General features: G+C 45.7%; 1 long non-coding RNA gene across 2 annotated transcripts in view; it reads left to right on the top strand.

Moving 5' to 3' along the window:
- Positions 1 to 19,237, top strand: part of LOC110743541 — a 154,461-nt gene that overhangs the window by 73,737 nt on the left and 61,487 nt on the right. For both annotated transcript variants that reach the window (XR_004183839.1, XR_004183838.1), the window contains exon 3: positions 9,037 to 9,126. This is a non-coding gene — a long non-coding RNA (uncharacterized LOC110743541). The remainder of the gene's footprint in view (positions 1 to 9,036; positions 9,127 to 19,237) is intronic.

A 19,237-nucleotide genomic window follows, 5' to 3' on the forward strand; every position in this document is an offset into this window, starting at 1 on the left:
ACCGCCCTCTGTATTTCCCTTGGGAGCAATGGTTTAGTATTTGCCAATGCAGTGTTTGCAGTGACTTTATGGAACTACTGCGAGTTATGAGAATTGACTGCGTACTAGTGCTCATATTCAGCCCCTTGATCCTGAATATGCTTAATTTGGAAAAGGGGAAGTGGTTCATTGCACTCTCAAGTTAACACTTCTGAGAAATGTATTAGTTAGAAGTCAAGCAGAGGAGCAACACCAGTAGGAGATACATGTTTTAATAATGTTTTAATAAATATATGACAAGGAATTGGCTTACGTAATTGTGCGGCTTGGCTAAGTAAGCCTGAAATCCACAGGGCATACTATCAGGAAGGAAGAATCACATAGGCATTGCTGAAGCTTGACCACAGGCAGCCAAATAGGGAACATCCGGTGAAGGAAAAGCAATTGTGGATCCACCTGCTGTTGGAATCTCTTTTACCAGGAAAAGTTCAGTCCCTTTTAATGGCTCACCTGATTGAGTTTGGCCCATCGAATATAATCTCCCTAGATTAGAGTCAACTGATTAGGGCCTTTAATCACATCTATAAAATACCTTCACAGCAGCACCTAGGTTAGGATTTGATTGAATAACTAGGAGAAGGTGTGTGTCACAAAAAGGTTGCTGCCCATGTATTTAGTCACATAGACACATCTAAAGATCACTGCAATGATACATCAAATGTAGATTTTAGGGTGGGTGTGGTGGCTCACAACTGTAATCCCAGCACTTTGGGAGGCCAAGCTGGGAGGATTGCTTGAGCCCAGGAGTTCAGGACAATCCTAAGCAACATAGTGAAACCCTGTCTCTCTAAAAAATACAAAAATTAGTCAAGTGTGGTGGCACGTGCCTGTAGTCCCAGCTACTTGGGAGGCTGAGGTGGGAGGATGATTGAGGTGGGAGGATGATTGAGCCTGGGAGGTTGAGTGCAGTGATCATGCCACTGCACTCTAGCCTGGGCAACAGAGCAAGATGCTGTCTCAAAAAACAATGTAGGTTTTAATGCAAGTTATTTTGTTTCTATAAGTTTGAATGATGAGTTCTGCATAAGTAAAGTCACATGATTTCACTTGGCTGTCTTCTGATCAACTGAGATTTCATTACTTCTCCCTTCTTTCGTAGGACCAGGCACCATTCCGAGTTTCTTCTATAAACCAGGTACTCTGACCCTCCTCATTTTACAAGTAGAGACACTGGAGCATTGGGAAGTTAACTATCTCTACTAAGTGATGAAGCCAGGATTTGAATCCTGGTAGTCTAGAGCCAGAACTTGTGTTCTTAATCTTCATGCTATTCTGAGTCTCAATATGACATGAAGAAAGTCATTTTTATCAAGACCCCTTCATGTTTTAGGTAGGCAGGTCTGCATGAGAAGCACATGAGAACTTGTGCAGTTCTTGGTTGTCTGGTAGCACAGGGGAGCATATATTCTTGTTAAAGACATTAGTGTCTCTTTCAGTGCTGGAATCTTAGGCTCTACTTCTAGAACCCCAGTCCCTCTGGCCCTTTTCTTGGACCATGTACCACCTAAAGTCCCTTGAATCATTTAAACCTTGAAGTCATACAGATTCCCCACTTGCCCCACACTCATGCCTTCTTCCACAAAGTCACGCAGATTTGTGTCCTGAGGCTTTAATTAACTCTCCTGGCCAGGTTAGACCTTCCCAAAGAACTTTATTATTTGGTTCTGCTCCATCGCCCATTAATTTATTCATTCATTCATGTATTCATGTATGCAAGCAACCCAATGTTTGAGTATTTACTATGTGCCAGGTACCATGCTAGGTACTGGGGATATAGTCATTAATAGGATAGACAGCTCTCAGCACCTTGAAAGTGGTTATAATCCCATGTCCCACAGAAAAAGTCTGGGGAGTAGGATCACCTGCTGATGTGGTTTGGATTTATATCCCTGCCCAAATCTTGTCGAATTGTAATCCCCGGTGTTGGAGGAGGGGTTTGATGGGAGGTGGTTGGATCATTGGGGTAGATTTCCCCCTTGCTGTTCTCATGATAGTAAGTTCTCATGAGATCTGGTTATTTAAAAGTGTGTAGCACCTCCCCCTTCACCTTCTTCCTCCTTCTCCAACCAAGGCGTGCCTGCTTCTCCACTTTCTACCATGATTTTAAGTTTCCAGAGGCCTCCCTAGACATGCTTCTCATACAGCCTGTAGAACTGTGAGTCAGTTGAACCTCTTTTCTTTATAAATTACCCAGTCTCAGTAGTTCTTTATAGCAGTGCAAGAATGGACTAATACACCTGGCCGGGCGCGGTGGCTCAAGCCTGTTATCCCAGCCCTTTGGGAGGCCGAGATGGGTGGATCACGAGGTCAGGAGATCGAGACCATCCTGGCTAACACAGTGAAACCCCATCTCTACTAAAAAAAATACAAAAAAACTAGCCGGGCGACGTGGCGGGCGCCTGTAGTCCCAGCTACTCGGGAGGCTGAGGCAGGAGAATGGCGTAAACCCGGGAGGCGGAGCTTGCAGTGAGCTGAGATCTGGCCACTGCACTCCAGCCTGGGCGACAGAGCCAGACTCCGTCTCAAAAAAAAAAAAAAAAAAAGAATGGACTAATACACCTGTCAAACAGGAAAGCAGGCCCACAATGCCTTGCATGCTGCCTTTCTTTCTGATTCGGCAGGTATTTGCAGAAGTGTGTGTTTTCCCCTATACAAGTGAATGTATTAAAATAATTTTACATCAGTAAAAGCCCCTCTTCATCAGCCTCCTTGTTTTTTTCATCCCTTCCCCTTTCCACTGTCATAGGAATCCTTGGGGGGTCTCTTCGCCAGCCAGAAACCTCTGTGGCCAGTGGTGCCATCTGCCTGAGTATTACTTGTACCCACTGGATTCATTCTGCCTACTCGGCCTGGCAGGCTGCGCTCGGCTCACAATAATGGACTGGATCCCACACCTGCCAAGGGTGAGCCAGGTGCAGAGCAGTGAGGGGTGTGTGGGTGAGCAAGTGTGGGGTCTGTCCACTGTGCACAGCCAGGCACACTGGCTGCTGTGGCAAGGCAGGCACCTCCAGGCACCAACACAGGTGTTGGCTGTGTGTGAGGCTGTGGCTGGACCAGATATACTGCATGCAGCTTCTGCTATGGGTGCCTGCATCTTGATGAGGGGAACATAGTGGCACCCAGAAGCTTGTAAACACCAGGAACCACAGAACCCTAAAGACGGTGTCACAGTCCTGGCTCAGGAAATGCTAAGTCTGGGCTCCCCAAAGGGCTGCAGGTCTTTTCTCCTTCTTGTCATCTGCAATGTGGTGAGCAGGGGGCATGTTCCAGCCCTATTTGTGTTACAACTCTTTTAGTCCTGTTATTTGGCAGGTCCCGAGTTCTTGTCCCATATCTAGGAAGAGTGAGGTACATGTACAACTGGAGGGTGAGCATGGCAGAGAGGAGCTTCATTGGGCAGCAGAACAGTTCTCAGGAGACCTGAAATGGGAAGCTTCCATCCATAGGCAGGTCATCGTGACAAGTGTACAGCTCTCAGTGGAGAGGAGACCTGTAGTGGGTAGCTCCTCTCTGCAGGTTGGGGATGTCCTGACAAGTTCATTCAGCTCTCTGCTGAGAGGAGACCGACAGTGGGTAGCTCCTCTCTGCAGACAGGTCCTCCTGCTTCTGTCAAAGTCTGGCCGAGTTTGGGGTTTTTATGGGCTTCAGAAGGGAGGAAGTGCATGCTGATTGGTCCTTGGGTAGCCATGAGCAGGCCTGGAAAAAGCACTGTAAGAGGCTGGGCATGGTGGCTCATGCCTGTAATCCCAGCACTTTGGGAGGCCGAGGCGGGCGGATCGCGAAGTCAGGAGATCGAGACCATCCTGGCTAACATAGTGAAAGCCCGTCTCTACTAAAAATACAAAAAAAAAAAAAAATGTGCAGGATGTGGTGGCAGGCGCCTGTAGTCCCAGCTACTCAGGAAGCTGAGGCAGGAGAATGGCGTGAACCCAGGAGGCGGAGCTTGCAGTGAGCCGAGATCACACCACTGCACTCCAGCCTGGGTGACAGAGTGAGACTCCATCTCCAAAAAAAAAGGCACCATAAGTTCTCACTCCAGTCTGCAGAACCGGCAGCCTGGCCCCCAGGCCATCCCTGGCCTGAAGGTGGGGTTTCACTGGGTACCCACCTTTTTTTGGCGGGGAACCTGTCTGCCTCCTGCTGCCGTCTGTGATGCCCAGGCTGTTCATGCTGAGGGGTGCCTGTAGGCCCTCGCCAAGCAGCCCTCACAACCCACTCAGCGTCCCTCCTGTACTCATCGGCACCCAAAGTCCAGAGGGGGCTGCGGCAACAGAGGGCTGGCGTGTCAGCACTACCCCAAATGTGCTGGGTTGTGACAGTGTCTGGGCTTGGCTTCAGCTTCACTCTGAAATTGGTGCAGGTGCTGGGAGTGAGGACAGGCCAGGCAGCGGGAGTAGGCACTTCTGAGCCTGCAGGGGAAAGGAGCCTTCCGAGGCCCCCAAGAGTGCAGAGATGCCCAGGTCCACAGCTGTGGCTGGGTGGCTGCAGCTGCACCTGGGAGGGTGGGGCTCCCACCCCTCCAACTCGGAAGGGGTTGGAGCTCCTGCCTGTTCCTGGCTTCCACCGACTCTGTGAAGTGCACAGCCCTGGCTGCATCTCCCTCACTGCAGCCAGTGTCATGGCAGTGGCCGTTCCAGACAGGCCACTGTTGCTGTCACCACTCTCTACTCCATCAGACTTTATTCATTTAGGGTATACCTTTCCAGATCTTTCTTCCATGCATTTATAAACAAATATGAATATATTTTGTTCAAAAAGAATTTATAATGGTACACAATATTCCATAAATGCTAATTGGTGGATGGAATCATTTTCACATGTGTTTCTCTCCAGTTTGCTTGCTACCTTCCAGGTAGAGTGGCTAGGCATATTAGGAAAGTAATGTCTCTGAATTCCTGATTTTTCCCATCAGCCATGTTGACTAGATGTGGCCGTAAGAGTTTGCTGTGTTAGTCAACTCAGGCTGCCATAACAAAACATTATTAAGTTGTGTGGCTAAAAGAATAGAACTTTATTTCTCATGGTTCTGAAGCCTGGGAAGTCCAGCATGGTCAGTTTCTGGTGAGGGCTCTCTTCCTGGCTTGCAGACAGCCACCTTCTTGCTGTGTCCTCACATGGTGGAGAAAGAGAGAGTTCAATCTCTCTCTCTTTTTTTTTAATAAAGACACCAGTCCTATTGAATTAGGACCTCATCCTTATGGTTTCATTTAACTTCAGTTACCTCTTAAGACCCTATCACCTAATAGTCATTTTAGGGGTTAGGACTTCAACATGTAGATTTTGGGGAGACACGACTCAGTCCACAGCATTGTCCATGATGTCTGTACATGCCTCAGGGCAACCATATACATAGTGGGGCTGCTCCAATTCATCTAGTTCAGGGCTCTGCCCCCAGTGGGCACTCTTTAGGTTTGTTGACACATGTTCTTCTTAGATTAGAACTGCTCCTTGCCCTGTGACTTGAGATAAGCTGAGGGCCTCCCAATGGCCTCCATCCCTAGCATTCCATTTGAATTAGTGGAAATTTCAACTACCACTTTGTGAATGGTTCCAGGTGTGCAGGCTTGGGGAGACCAAGATAGCTGGAAAGCCAAGCTTAAATGTTAAATCAAGCTTGGGGTGGAGGGCAGTTACCATCACCTAAGGATCTAGGAAGAACGTACCATCATGGGATGACTCAGGACTGTTAAAAATAGGGGGATAGGCCTATGTCTTGATGGATTAAGTGGCACGCCAAAGCCAGTTAATTAACCTCACACTTCAGCTCAAATCTTGGTTAGCTTTAAAGGCTCAGAAGGACAAAGAAGCATACAGAAAAACATATGGAGTCCCCACAGAGTTACTGAGAAGAGAGAACTGTTCACTGGGAGATTTGAGGGCTAATTAAGAAGGGGATTTCAAAGAAGAAAACTGTCAAGTGGCCACATAGGATTCTGTCGTGGGGATTCTGAGTCACTGGGATGCTGTGAGACATATTTCTGTTGTGGTTTAGATGCCAGGATGAGAGTGTGAAGCAGAGCTTTGGGGTAGATGGAATTGGAGGATGTTTGTGGAAGAAATATTGGGAGGGAAATGAGCTCCTGGCTTGATGTGGCATGAATACTTGCAAGACACGTTAAACATGAAGACTGCATATGTTATCTAGAAATGAAATGTCATTCTGTCAACTGAAATGACAGAACCATGTGTCAAGTGGGATGGCAGAGTAGATCTGCAAAAACCAGAAGGTTGGTTGAGAGTGGGCAGAGGACCAGGACTGGCAGGCTAGTAACCTGCTTTCATTGTGGGGTGAGTTCCATCAGCCATGAATGTGGATTAGGGACAATTGTTCAGCTTGAGAAGTTCATATCTGGTAGCTACACTGTGGAAAATCACTGTGTTTCATCGGGCAGTGGGAAAAGAAGGTGCCAGAATGGTTATAATCCTAGACTTTGCAATCAGACAACCTCCAGGACTTTCTGGAGGCTAGTTATAATTTCTCCAAGCCTCAGTTTCCTTATCTGTAAAGATGGATAAAAATAGTACTGATATGATTTGGCTGTGTCCCCACCCAAATCTCATCTTGAATTATAGTTCCCATAATCCCCACACGTCATGGGAGGGACCCAGTGGGAGGTAATTGAATCATGGGGGCAGTTACCCCTATGCTTTTCTAGTGATAGTGAGTTCTCATGAGATCTGATGGTTTTGTAAAGGGCTTTTCCTCCTTTGCTGGGCACTTTTCCTTCCTGCCACCATTTGAAGAAGGACCTGTTGGCTTCCTCTTCCAACATGATTGTAAGTTTCCTGAGGCTTCCCCAGTCACGCAGAACTGTTAGTCAATTAAACCTCTTTTATAAATTACCCAGTCTTGGGCATGAGAATGGGCCAATACAAGTACCTACCTGTTAGGGCTGTCAAAAGGACTAAATGAGGCCAGGTGCAGTGACTCACACCTATAATCCCAGCACTTTGGGAGGCTTAGACAGGAGAATGGCTTGAGCCCAGGAGTTCGAGACTAGCCTGGGCCACATAAAAGACCTTGTCTCTACAAAAAATAAAAAAATTCACCTGGCACAGTGGCATGTGCCTGTGATCCCAGCTACTTGGGAGGCTCAGGTGAGAGAATCATCTGAGTTCAGGAGGTCGAGGCTGCAGTGAGCCATGATCACACCACTGTACTGCAGCCTGGGCAACAGTGAGACCCTGTCTTAACAAAAAAGAACTACATGAAGAAATGCCTGGAAAGGGCTTGGATCATGGTAAATGCTTAAGAAATGTTAGTTATAATTATCACAGTTAAGCAATATAATTTGTGTCCTCATAACAAGGAAGAACATTCAGTTTCTTGTGTCAGAAAGAATAGACAGTGAAGAAGGAAATAAACAGAACACAGGTGCACCTAAATGGATTTTGGCCAAAGTCATGCAGAAAGGAGCCTAGGAGAGTTTTCAAGCTATGTTAGAAGTGTTTATCAAGTTCGGAAGGGAGATTGAGTAATATGGGTCTGGGATGGTTGAAAGGGAGGAAAAAAAGAAAGTGAATTTTATATCCCTGTTATCTTGACTGTCAGTAGCCCATGTAAAGCACCCATTGTGTGCAGTGTGCCCCATTAGATATAGGATTGCACAGATATAGATGAGCGGACTTCTCTTCACATGGAGTTGACCATACATGTTGTCATGATCAGTAAAGCAAGTGTAGCGATGACGTAAGACCTGAATACAGCAAATGGGCAGGATCACAAATCTAGCACAGGCCTGACTGTATCTAGCTGAAGGCACATCACCTCAGGGACTTCATATATCTCTCTGATATCTTGCATACCCACTTCTTATACTGTACTTTTCTAGATGCTCTAGGAAATTTGCAATCTTATCCCTGATTTTTGTGATGTTTTGGAAGGTAACTGGGGAGCCTATTCAGGAAGTTTTGATAATAGTCCCAAATGGGGACAGTGGGATTGGAGAACAGAGAGCAGGTGCAGAAGCTGGCGATACTGCATTGGTAAAATCAGCAGGACCCGGCAAGAATGAGGGATAAAGGGGCACGTGCTGCAGTTCTAGCCTGGGCAACCACAAAGTCCTATTTGCAGAGCTTGGGGGATACTGGAGGAACCTGGACGAGGGGTTCTCATGTTTTATAGTGTTTAGGAGTCAACTTTGGAGATTGTTAATGCAGATTCCTAGGATTCACCACAAGCCTACTGAATCTGAATCTCTAAAGTAGACTTGGAAATCTGCCTTTTTAGCAGGTACCCCAGAGGATTCTGATGCAGGCGGTCTGCAGATCACGCCTTGAAAAATGCTGGTCTAGGGAAAATAAACGCTTTAGCTTTGGTCCTTCAGAAAGCAGAGTCGGAGGCAAGGACCCTGGTGCTAAAACTTCACCTGGGAAGTGAAATCCCAGGGTAAGGGTGTGTGGGGCACAGGGAGAGACAATGGGATACATGAATTTATTTCCTTTTCTTTTTTTCTGCTGGCTACCATTTCAAAATAAGCCATGAAGGATCAAGCAGGTCACTCAGCATGTAGGGCTCTTCCAGGTAATTTACGGGAGGAATCCGGCCTCAGCATAGCGGGAGAAAGAAGGAAACAGGAATCCGCCTCTCTCCCACTCTACCCCTGCTCCTGTTTCTCATTGGTAAAGTGCTCCATGGGGGCTCAGGGTTGTATCAGCCACCCTCTCAGTGGCCTCTCAGGAAGCCGCACCTCAGACCATTAGGGGTAGAGGGGCACCCAGGACAGATGGGATCCTGGCCTAGAGAGGAAAGAAGAAGGAAGCAGTGCAGGACATCTGAGAAGGTACACAGACTTGTTTCCAAAGAGAGTAAAGAAGTGAGGCTGGGAAAGGTAGATTTTTTTCAGTTCTATAATTAATTACAGTTTTGAAGTTGAATAAGAAAGATTTCTAGGGAACTTGTCTAAATGGAGTTATATTAACAATGGGAATAAGAAAGGAAGCCTAGAATTTGTACCCATCGTACACTTTCTTTAAATTTTTCTTTATTTGTATCAGAACAACTTCCAGTAAAAGAAGGCACTGAGGATTAAATGCTACGTGGGAGCAGTTGCTGATTTTTGCAATGGGAGGCTGCATAGATTCCAGGTATCACTTGTTTATTTTATATCTTGAATTAACTTTCTACCTTCCCAGTCCAAAGTTCTAATAAAAGGTTTCACTTGGACTAGAGAGCGTATGAGCTTGTGACTCTTATCCAAAATCACACAGCTTTTTCTCTGAAGACCTGTAAGTTCGTAAGACACTCTAAAAGGAATATAAAAATAATAATTGTAATTCTTAAGGAGTGCCAATTGCATACTGGATTCCAGAGAGTAATAACTCCGCTTAATGTTTACATGAAGCTTTCCCTCTGTGTGTTACCAGAACTTGGCTAACATTATATGCTGTCAAATGGCATTAATCTGTCGCAGAAATAGGGGGAATTTAGTCACAGGAAGTTTAAATAACTGATCATGTCCTACAAGGCGTTGGCGAGAAATGGACAATTAGACTTACTTTCCACTACCATCCTGAACTATGTAAAAATATCTTGGGTGGCTGTGAGATCTGATTCTAGGAAGAAATATCCCTTGGCTCTCTTAAAGATGTTGATAACTCAGTTGTGAGAAATTGATTTTAGGGGTGTGTGTGTGTGTGTCTGCCTGGGGACAGGATGCAAACAAAATAGCTGTTTTTAATGCAGTTGAACTGTGTGTGAGGATAGGTTAAAGGATGGGTGACGACAGGTAGGCAATTCATGGTTTGCAAAAAAGGAAAAGGCAAAATGGAGAATAGAAAGAAATGAGAAGATAGTGTTAAGCAAAGAAACAGAAGGAAGGAGAGACAAACTGCTGTAGGAGGTCAAAATAATCCATTCAGGGAATTTTTGGAAGAGATATATGCCATATAAAAAGAAAAGCAGGCGGGGCATGGTGGCTCACACCTTAATCCCAGCACTTTGGGAGGCTGATATGGGTGGATCACCTGAGGTCAGGAGTTTGAGATCAGCCTGGCCAACATGGTGAAAACCCGTCTCTACTAAAAATACAAAAATTAGCTGGGCATGGTGGTATGTGCCTGTAATCCCAGTTACTCAGGAGTCTGAGGCATGAGAATAGCTAGAACCCACGAGGAAGAGGTTGCACTGAGCTGAGATCTCAGCACTGAGCTCCAGCCTGGGTGACAGAGTGAGATACTGTCAAAAAAAAAAAAAGAAAAGAAAAAAAAAATGCAGGCTGCTTACTAGCTGCATGTTTGAGAGAGATGTTGGTTATTGGTGACTGGGTCTGTAATGTTCAGGCAAAAAGGTTTTATTGAGCAACAGCCTCATACAAGGCATTGAGGCAGCAAGGGGAAGAAGAGTTTGCTTCTTGCTTACTACATGCCATCCTTCCTCCCTGGACCTCCAGGTACAGACCCACTTAGAGAAGGAAAGTCAGCAATGGTGGTTGAACAGGATGCGTTGTCCCCAAGGTCTCTTCCACCTCTAGAATTCTTTGATTCTGGCCGAGGTCTCTATGGCTCCACAAAGGCTGTAGCAAGTGTGTTCTTGGTAGGCTGGATCTCTGTTAGGTTCAACAGTTGTTGTTTTAACTTCTGCCTCCCTTATTGCTACCAGATCTTATTGCTACCAGATAGGATGATTTTAGTTGCAGATGGACAGAAAACCTAACTGAAGCCAGCTTAAGCATAAGAGGAATTCATTGGCTTATAATACTGAAAAGTTGTGAGTGGATTCATTCAGCAATAGCTTAATCCGGGACCTCAGATGCTATTCCAGTGCTCGTGTGTGTGTGTGTGTGTGTGTGTGTGTGTGTGTGTGTGTCTCCTCCCTTTCCGTGGGTTGTCTCCATTTTCAGGTCTGCTCTTCCCTATGGCAGCAAGATGACTGCCACAGCTCCAGTCATCACCTTTCAATCCCCAAATTGCACAGAGAAACATCTACCCAAGTGTGAGCTCCCACGCACGTCCTGAGAGTCATGCTGATTGTATTGTTTCAGGGCGAACACTTATCCTTGAACCAAACACTCTGGCCAGAGGGATTAAAATGATCAGTACCGGGCCACATGCTTCTCCCTGGAGCCCGAGGTATAGCCCTGCCTGAGCCTTGAGCATTGGGGAGTCTGGGATGACATAACTAGGAGACAGGGAAATGGATTCTGGGGAGCCAAAAATTAGTACTGTGAAACCTGGGAAGAGACATGAGGTTCTGATCCAAAAAACAACAGGAAAAGGCCAGAGGGGCAAGAAAGAATCCTGATCCAGAGATGGCCCCAGGATTGAATGACAGGTCCAGAGTGGCAGCTCACTGCCCGCTCAGGGTGCCCTTTGTTCCGGGCACTGAATCAGGGATTTTGGATGACCCTGGTACATAGTTACTTCCAGGAGATTACAGGGGGGGAAATACTCCACTTCCTGTTTAGGATTACACTCTCAACCCTCCCCTCCCACACAAGCCATATGTTCATTCTAAGCCTCAGCATCCAGCCAGAAAAGCCCTTTGTGTTTTCTTGGCAAAACTGGAGCCCAGTAATTAAAGTCCATATGCAAAGCTGCTCCCTCCAGCCCACACTGAAGTCTTTTAATTAGTATGTAATTGGTCAGAGAGGTACTATCAAATAGCTCCCAGTCTGGCCGGCTGGAAATGCAGTGTTTGAAAAGTCCCAGACCAGAGAGGGATAATAAATGCTTTAAGTCCCATCTGTTGGAATGATTTGTTTAAGGTATAAATCGCTGTTCTGTTACTATTTTTAACAATTCTGCTTGTAGCGTTTCTTCAAATATGGTAACAACTACCAGAGCATTTATTGGAGGTAGGAATATGAGTAAATGAACTAGAAGAAGGCTGAGCAAATCCATGTTTTCCCTTCAGATAAATTCCTATAATGCAGTGGAGGTGGGGAGAGAAAGAGGTGAGTTGGGCATTTGGTTAACTATTTGTGGTCTTCACAATGAAGAGCTCCTGTCGCCCATTAACCTTGCCCCAAACACGGTGTGTGTGAGAATCTGGTGATGGGAGGAAAGACTTTGAATGTACCTTGGTAGACAAGGGTCAGCAGTTGCAGAGAAGCAAAAGGAACAAGCTGGAAAGCGGACACTTCATTGCCCTCTAGAAGCCATGGCGGTTCAGAGTGAAGCTGGAATAAGGTTTGAGAAGCAGTGGTCTAGGGCAGGGGTCCCCAGACCCTGGGCTGCAGACCCTGTTGGGAACCGGGCACACAGCAGAAAATGAGCAGTGGGTAGGTGAACATTAACACCTGTGCCCCGCCTCCAGTCAGATCACCAGTGGCATTAGATTCTTGTGGGATCGGAACCCTGTTGTGAGCTGCTCATACAAGGGATCTAGGTTGTGCTCCTTATGAGAATCTAATGCCTGATGATCTGTCACTGTCTCCCATCACCGCCAGATGGAACCATCTAGTTGCAGGAAAGCAAGCTCAGGGATCCTATTGATTCTGTATTATGGTGAGTTGTATAATTATTTCATTAATATGTTACAATGTAATAATGATAGAAATAAGGTGCTCAATAAATGTAATGCACTTGAATCGTCTCAAAACCATCCCCCTGACCCCCTGGACCTTGGAAAAATTCTTTTTCACAAAACTGGCCCTTGGTGCCAAAAAGGTTGGGGACCACTGGTTTGGGGATCTTTAAAATTCCATCCCACTCTGACAACACAGGTCAATATTGATGCTATTGATGCTATTATTATTATTATTATTATTTTTTTTAGAGATGGAATCTCGCTCTCTCACCCAGGCTGGAGTGCAGTGGCACGATCTCAGCTCACTGCAAGCTCCGCCTCCCAGGTTCATGCCATTCTCTTGCCTCAGTCTCCCGAGTAGCTGGGACTACAGGTGCCCGCCACCGTGCCCGGCTAGTTTTTTGTATTTTTATTAGAGACGGGGTTTCGCCACGTTAGCCAGGATGGTCTTGATCTCCTGAACTCGTGATCTGCCCGCCTCAGCCTCCCAGAGTGCTGGGATTTCAGGCGTGAGCCACTGTGCCCGGCCTATTATTATTATAGTAGTAGTGATAATATGATAATAATAACAGTGACACCATCATCATCGCGGCTGCCAGCTTTTACTGCATGCTCATTATGTGCCCGGCACTGTGCTCAGTGTTTTACATGAATTGTCTCATCTGAGCTTCACACCCAACTCTGAGGTTGCCACTGTTGCTCTGCCTGTTTCATAGATGAGGTCACTGATGGGTTTACTAACTTGCTCAAGGTCACCAGATGGTAAGTGGCAGAGCTGGCATGTGACTCCCCCTGGCCATCTGACTCAGAGCCTGGGTTCTTACCCACTGTGCTTGCCACCTTCTGCCCAGCATCGCGGAGTACCTGGGTTTTGCTTGACGAAAATGCCGTGGAATCAGGAAGCTGGTGGAGGGAATATGGCTGAGCCCCTTCCAGGTTCTTTTTGTTCAGTTAGCCTTTCGGGCAAACCTGTAGGAAAAACTTAAATTTTAGGACAAAAAAATTCAAACTCATAGAAACAGTAGAAAAGCATTTGCCAGGGGCTGGGTGGGGGGCAGGGGATATGGGGAGATGTTGGTCAAAGGGTACAAACTTTCAGTCATAGGATGAACAGATTCTGAGGCACTGATGTACAGCCTGATGTGACTATAGTTAATCATACTGTATTGTATACTTGAAATGTGCCGAGAGTAAACCTTAAACCTCATCAAAAAAAAAAAAAAAAAAAAAGGTGATGGATATGTTAATTAATTTGATTGAGGTAATCAATTTACAATAGATACATATATCAAATCATTACATTATACTCTTTAAATATATACAATTTTAACGGTTATACCTCAATAAAGCTGAAAAAGATAAAACCAAAAACAACGAGGTTTAGAAGCATAGATGGCTATGTGACACGGCTCTCTAGGAGAACGAGTCTGAGGTCTCTCTCAGCACCTTACCTTCCCAGCTGGTCCCTTCTCGGTGTGGAATTGAGGAAGTGTTGCCACAGCCCACAGGTGCGGGTGAGAATGTGCGCCTGTGTTGAGGAGGCTGGGGGAGGTGGATGGAGCATTCGGCTCCACAGCCTTGGATGCACAGCCTTGTGGAGTCTTTCTCACCCTGCTTTTGTGTGGCTGGACCCCTAAGCACTGGACTCCTGTTCCCTCCAGGGACCTCTCTCTCCTGCTGTCTCCTCACTCTCTGCTTCTGAGGGTAAGAGATGGGGCCTATTTTTGCCCTGTCTGCCCTCCTTCCCAGGAGGCTGAGAAATAACTTGAACTGAGGCCTGCCCCATTGAGAGAAGAAGGCCTGACGGTTCTTTTTTTGCTCCCTTGTCATGTTGTCTGTCTGTTCATTAATTCCTGTTAATTCCCTCCAGTGTCCGCCCTTTCTTTCCTTCAACCGGAGAGGACTTGGGGCGTGGCCTAGGTTTACTCTGTTCTAGGCACTGGGTCTGTTGCCCCATTTGTCTTGCTTGTTCTTCTCCTTGCTAGTGTGTTGTGGTGGCTGGCTCTGGGTGGAGGCACAGACTTGGGTCTGGGGTTGAACATTCAAGAACACCCCTCGGGGCACTCAAGCCTTGCTAGCTCCAGTGAGGGAGCTCACAGCCCAGCCAATGTTGCTGGGGTTCTGCTCGGAGCCAGAGGCCAACCAGCCAGTAATAAGCTGTTGCTTTGCCTTGCTCTGTCCTCCTTGCACCCCTTTCCCTCGGGACCTCATGGGGAAGGGTGGCTGATGTGTGGCAGGATTTGGGTTATCTGTGTCCTGGCCAGTCCCTTCATGACGCCATGTTACTCTCACTCCTGCAGACTGTGTGTGCCTATGAGTGATGAGCAGACTTTGTTCCCCAAGTGGGGTCCAGATGGAAAATGATGGGAAGAACCATGCTAATGTCATGATGCATGGAACAGGAAAGCCACTGATGTAGATGAAAGCATTTGTGTAAAGTAGCCTGGAAGCCTGGAAAGGGAGGGGAGCCGCGGGAATCGATGAGAAAGGGAAGTCAGAAGGCCTGGCTTCTAGATGGAAGTCCTGTTTGAAGGGAAATTAGTGATGGCTTAAAATACCGTGTTTAACATGAATTAAAGGGGATTTCGACTAGAATCTGGAGTAAATCTTATTTGTCTGACACTTAAATCCTCGCTTCTAGAATACCCTCTCCTTGCAAAATAACAGTATTTCAGGTTTTGGTTATAATGCTGTATGAATAGATCTTAGTTTCGAAGAGCAATTGATCAGCCCCATATGAGAGTTATTTACAGTACCTTTCCTTTTTGTAACGTCTGAAACAAAGGTTGGTTTTGTAAAAAGTCTTCGTAGCATTCCTGACAAAACTAAGAGCCTTGCCTGATGGCACCACTGCATGCAGTTTGGTTTGTAATCAGGGACGGTTCCAGCATGCAGAGATTCAGAGTGGGTTTCTTTGTGGCTTGTCTGCACCTGCTGGAGATCTGGTGCACCTATTAAACCTACAAGGCAGCTATTAGCCACCAACTGACACCAAGATTATAGGTTAAACTCTGAATTGGTTTAAACGGTGTCATGTGTCCACCAGGGCAGAGAGCAAGGTGGGGGGCATGTGTTTGGCAAATGATAGGAAGTTGCTCCAGCCTGGGGAGGAAAGTCTGTTTGTTAGCAATGGTCACAGACAAAGAGGAGCAGGGTTGGGGTGGGCTTGTTGGAAAAGCCTTGAACCTGGAGTCAGAGAGACCCAAGTGTTGAATCCTGACTGTGTAACCCTGGTAAGCCTCAGTTTATCATCTTGAAAATGTGAATGATAGGCCGGGCGCGGTGGCTCACGCCTGTAATCCCAGCACTTTGGGAGGCCGAGGTGGGTGGATCACGAGGTCAGGAAATCGAGACCATCCTGGCTAACATGGTGAAACCCCATCTCTACTAAAAATACAAAAAAATTAGCCGGGCGTGGTGGTGGGCGCCTGTAGTCCCAGCTACTCAGGAGGCTGAGGCAGGAGAATGGTGTGAACCTGGGAAGCGGAGCTTGCCGTGAGCTTAGATGGTGCCACTGCAGTCCAGCCTGGGCGACAGAGCGAGACTCTGTTTCAAAAAAAGAAAGAAAATGGGAATGATAATACCTGATTTACAAAACAGAATTCAATGAATTTGAATTCACACAATTCTTGCTGACATTAATGCAAAAAAGTTGGCTGGACATAGTGCCTCACACCTGTAATCCCAGCACTTTGAGAGGTTGAGGCAGGCGGATCTCCTGAGGCCACGAGTTCAAAACCAGCCTAGCCATCATGGCAAAACCTCATCTCTACTAAAAATACAAAAATCGGCTGGACATGGTGGTGCCCTTCTTTAATCCCAGCTACTCCAGAGGCTGAGCACAAGAATCACTTGAACCCGGGAGGCGGAGGTTGCAATGAACTGAGATTGTGCTACTGCATTCCAGCCTGGGTGATAGAGCAAGATTCTGTCTGGAAAAAAAAAAAAAAAGCTACAACGAGCTGCCTTAGTAGAAAAATAGCAGCAGCAGCATTGAAAAGAGAATTTTGTGTAAATCTCCAGCCTGCTGAATAGGGTAATTGAGAGAAAGGTTAAGCATGTAGCTCTGGAATCACACAGACTTGGATTCAATTCTTGGCCCTGATACTTATATATGCTCAGGGTGTGCGACCTAGGGTGACCTCTCTGAGCCACAGTGTCCTCATTAGGATCATAGTAACAATAAACCTGTCTACAGAGTCATGAAGAGTAAATGACACTACAATACAGTGCTGGGCTCACAGCTCCGGAAATGCTCACAGGCTCCGGAAATGCTCAGTCACCTTCTCTGTTAGTCACCTTGTTCCATCATGCAGCATTTTTTCCTCTTGCATCACCACTACTTACTCTAAACTGGATTTTACCCTGAGGAGGGTAAACTTTTTCCCCTCTTCCTACAAGTACCCCCAGAAGCTTCCTACAAGCATGCCCCGGACTTTCCTAATTGCAGGTCACCTGCCCAATTTCTGCCACCAGCGCCTGCCTCCTCCATTGTTATTTATTTAATATTTTTTCAAATTAACTTTTTAATACTTAAATGCATTTAAAGAAAACTTCACATCACTATTATAAGCAAATATCGAATAGATCTTTAAATACAATGTCTATGAACCACCTAAAATCCTCATGTGTGCTCTCAAACACATCCATGTTATACTTGGGGAATACTGGTCTGCTCCTTTGCCCTTTAAAGTGTGGTCTCTGGACCGCAGCCTCAGCATGCCTGAGAATTGTTAGAAATACAGGATCTCAGACCCCATCCCATACCTCCTGAATGAGAATCTGCATTTTTAGAAGATCCCCAGTGATGGACATACTTTTTTGGGGGGAATTTATTACTTTTTTTTATTGAAGTGACATTCATATGTACACTTTTAAGGTTTGAGAAGTAGTGGTCTAGGGGATCTTTAAAATTCCTTCCAACTCTGGTGTGTGCCTATAGCCCGGTGACTTGTAATTCTGGAGCAGGAGGATAGCTTGAACCTAGGAGTCTGAGGCCAGACTGGGCAACATAGCAAGACCCTGTCTCTCAAAAAAAATTATTCTAGCTCTGACAACAAATGTCAACTATTGATATTACTCTCTCTCTTTCTGAAGTCCAGGTCCATATTTCCAACTGACATATTCTACTTCAGGCCTAAACCTTGCCTTTTCCCCACCTCCTCATCCTTGTAACCTTAGAGGCATTCACCATTAAATCCTTCCTCCCTGTTCCCTGACGTCAGTTCTTGCCAAGGATGCCCAGCCCTGTCTCCATCAGCCTCTTTCTGTCCATTCCTATAGCTCCAATTGCATTTCCAGTCCCTTATGTCTTAGTGCCTGAGCTGTCACCCTCTCCTTCATTCTCTTTCCTCCAACTCTTGACAGCTCTGTTTTTTTAATATTATTATTTTTATTATACTTTAAGTTCTAGGGTACATGTGCACAATGTGCAGGTTTGTTACATCTGTATACATGTGCCATGTCGGTGTGCTGCACCCATTAACTCGTCATTTACATTAGGTATATCTCCTAATGCTATCCCTCCCCCTTCCCCCCACCCCACAACAGGCCCCAGTGTGTGATGTTCCCCTTCCTGTGTCCAAGTGATCTCATTGTTCAGTTCCCACCAATGAGTGAGAACATGTGGTGTTTGGTTTTCTGTAATTGCGGTAGTTTGCTGAGAATTATGGTTTCCAGCCGCATCCATGTCCCTACAAAGGACATGAACTCATCCTTTTTTTATGACTGCATAGTATTCCATGGTGTATATGTGCCACATTTTCTTAATCCAGTCTGTCATTGATGGACATTTGGGTTGGTTCCAAGTCTTTGCTATTGTGAATAGTGCCTCAATAAACATACTTGTGTATGTGTCTTTATAGCAGCATGATTTATAATCCTTTGGGTATATACCCAGTAATGGGATGGCTGGGTCAAATGGTATTTCTAGTTCTAGATACTTGAAGAAGCATCACACTGTCTTCCACAATGGTTGAACCAGTTTACAGTCCCACCAACAGTGTAAAAGTGTTCCTATTTCTCCACATCCTCTCCAGCACCTGTTGTTTCCTGACTTTTTAATGATTGCCATTCTAACTGGTGTGAGATGGTATCTCATTGTGGTTTCGATTTGCATTTTTCTGATGGCTAGTGATGATGAGCATCTTTTCATGTGTCTTTTGGCTGCGTAAATGTCTTCTTTTGAGAAATGTCTGTTCATATCCTTTGCCCACTTTTTGATAGGGTTGTTTTTTTCTTGTAAATTTGTTTGAGTTCTTTGTAGGTTCTGGATATTAGCCCTTTGTCAGATGAGTAGATTGCAAAAATTTTCTCCCATTCTGTAGGTTGCCTGTTCACTGTGATGGTAGTTTCTTTTGCTGTGCAGAAGCTCTTTAGTTTAATTAGATCCCATTTGTCAATTTTGGCTTTTGTTGCCATTACTTTTGGTGTTTTAGACATGAAGTCCTTGTCCATGCCTATGTCCTGAATGGTATTGCCTAGGTTTTCTTCTAGGGTTTTTATGGTTTTAGGTCTAACATATAAGTCTCTAATCCATCTTGAATTAATTGTTGTATAAGGTGTAAGGAAGGGATCCAGTTTCAGCTTTCTACTTATGGCTAGCCAGTTTTCCCAGCACCATTTATTAAACAGGGAATCCTTTCCCCATTTCTTGTTTTTATCAGGTTTGTCAAAGATCAGATGGTTGTAGATGTGTGGTATTATTTCTGAGGGCTCTGTTCTGTTCCA

Source organism: Papio anubis, chromosome 5 (genome assembly GCF_008728515.1).
Source record: "Papio anubis isolate 15944 chromosome 5, Panubis1.0, whole genome shotgun sequence".
In the NCBI taxonomy this organism is placed as follows: domain Eukaryota; kingdom Metazoa; phylum Chordata; class Mammalia; order Primates; family Cercopithecidae; genus Papio; species Papio anubis.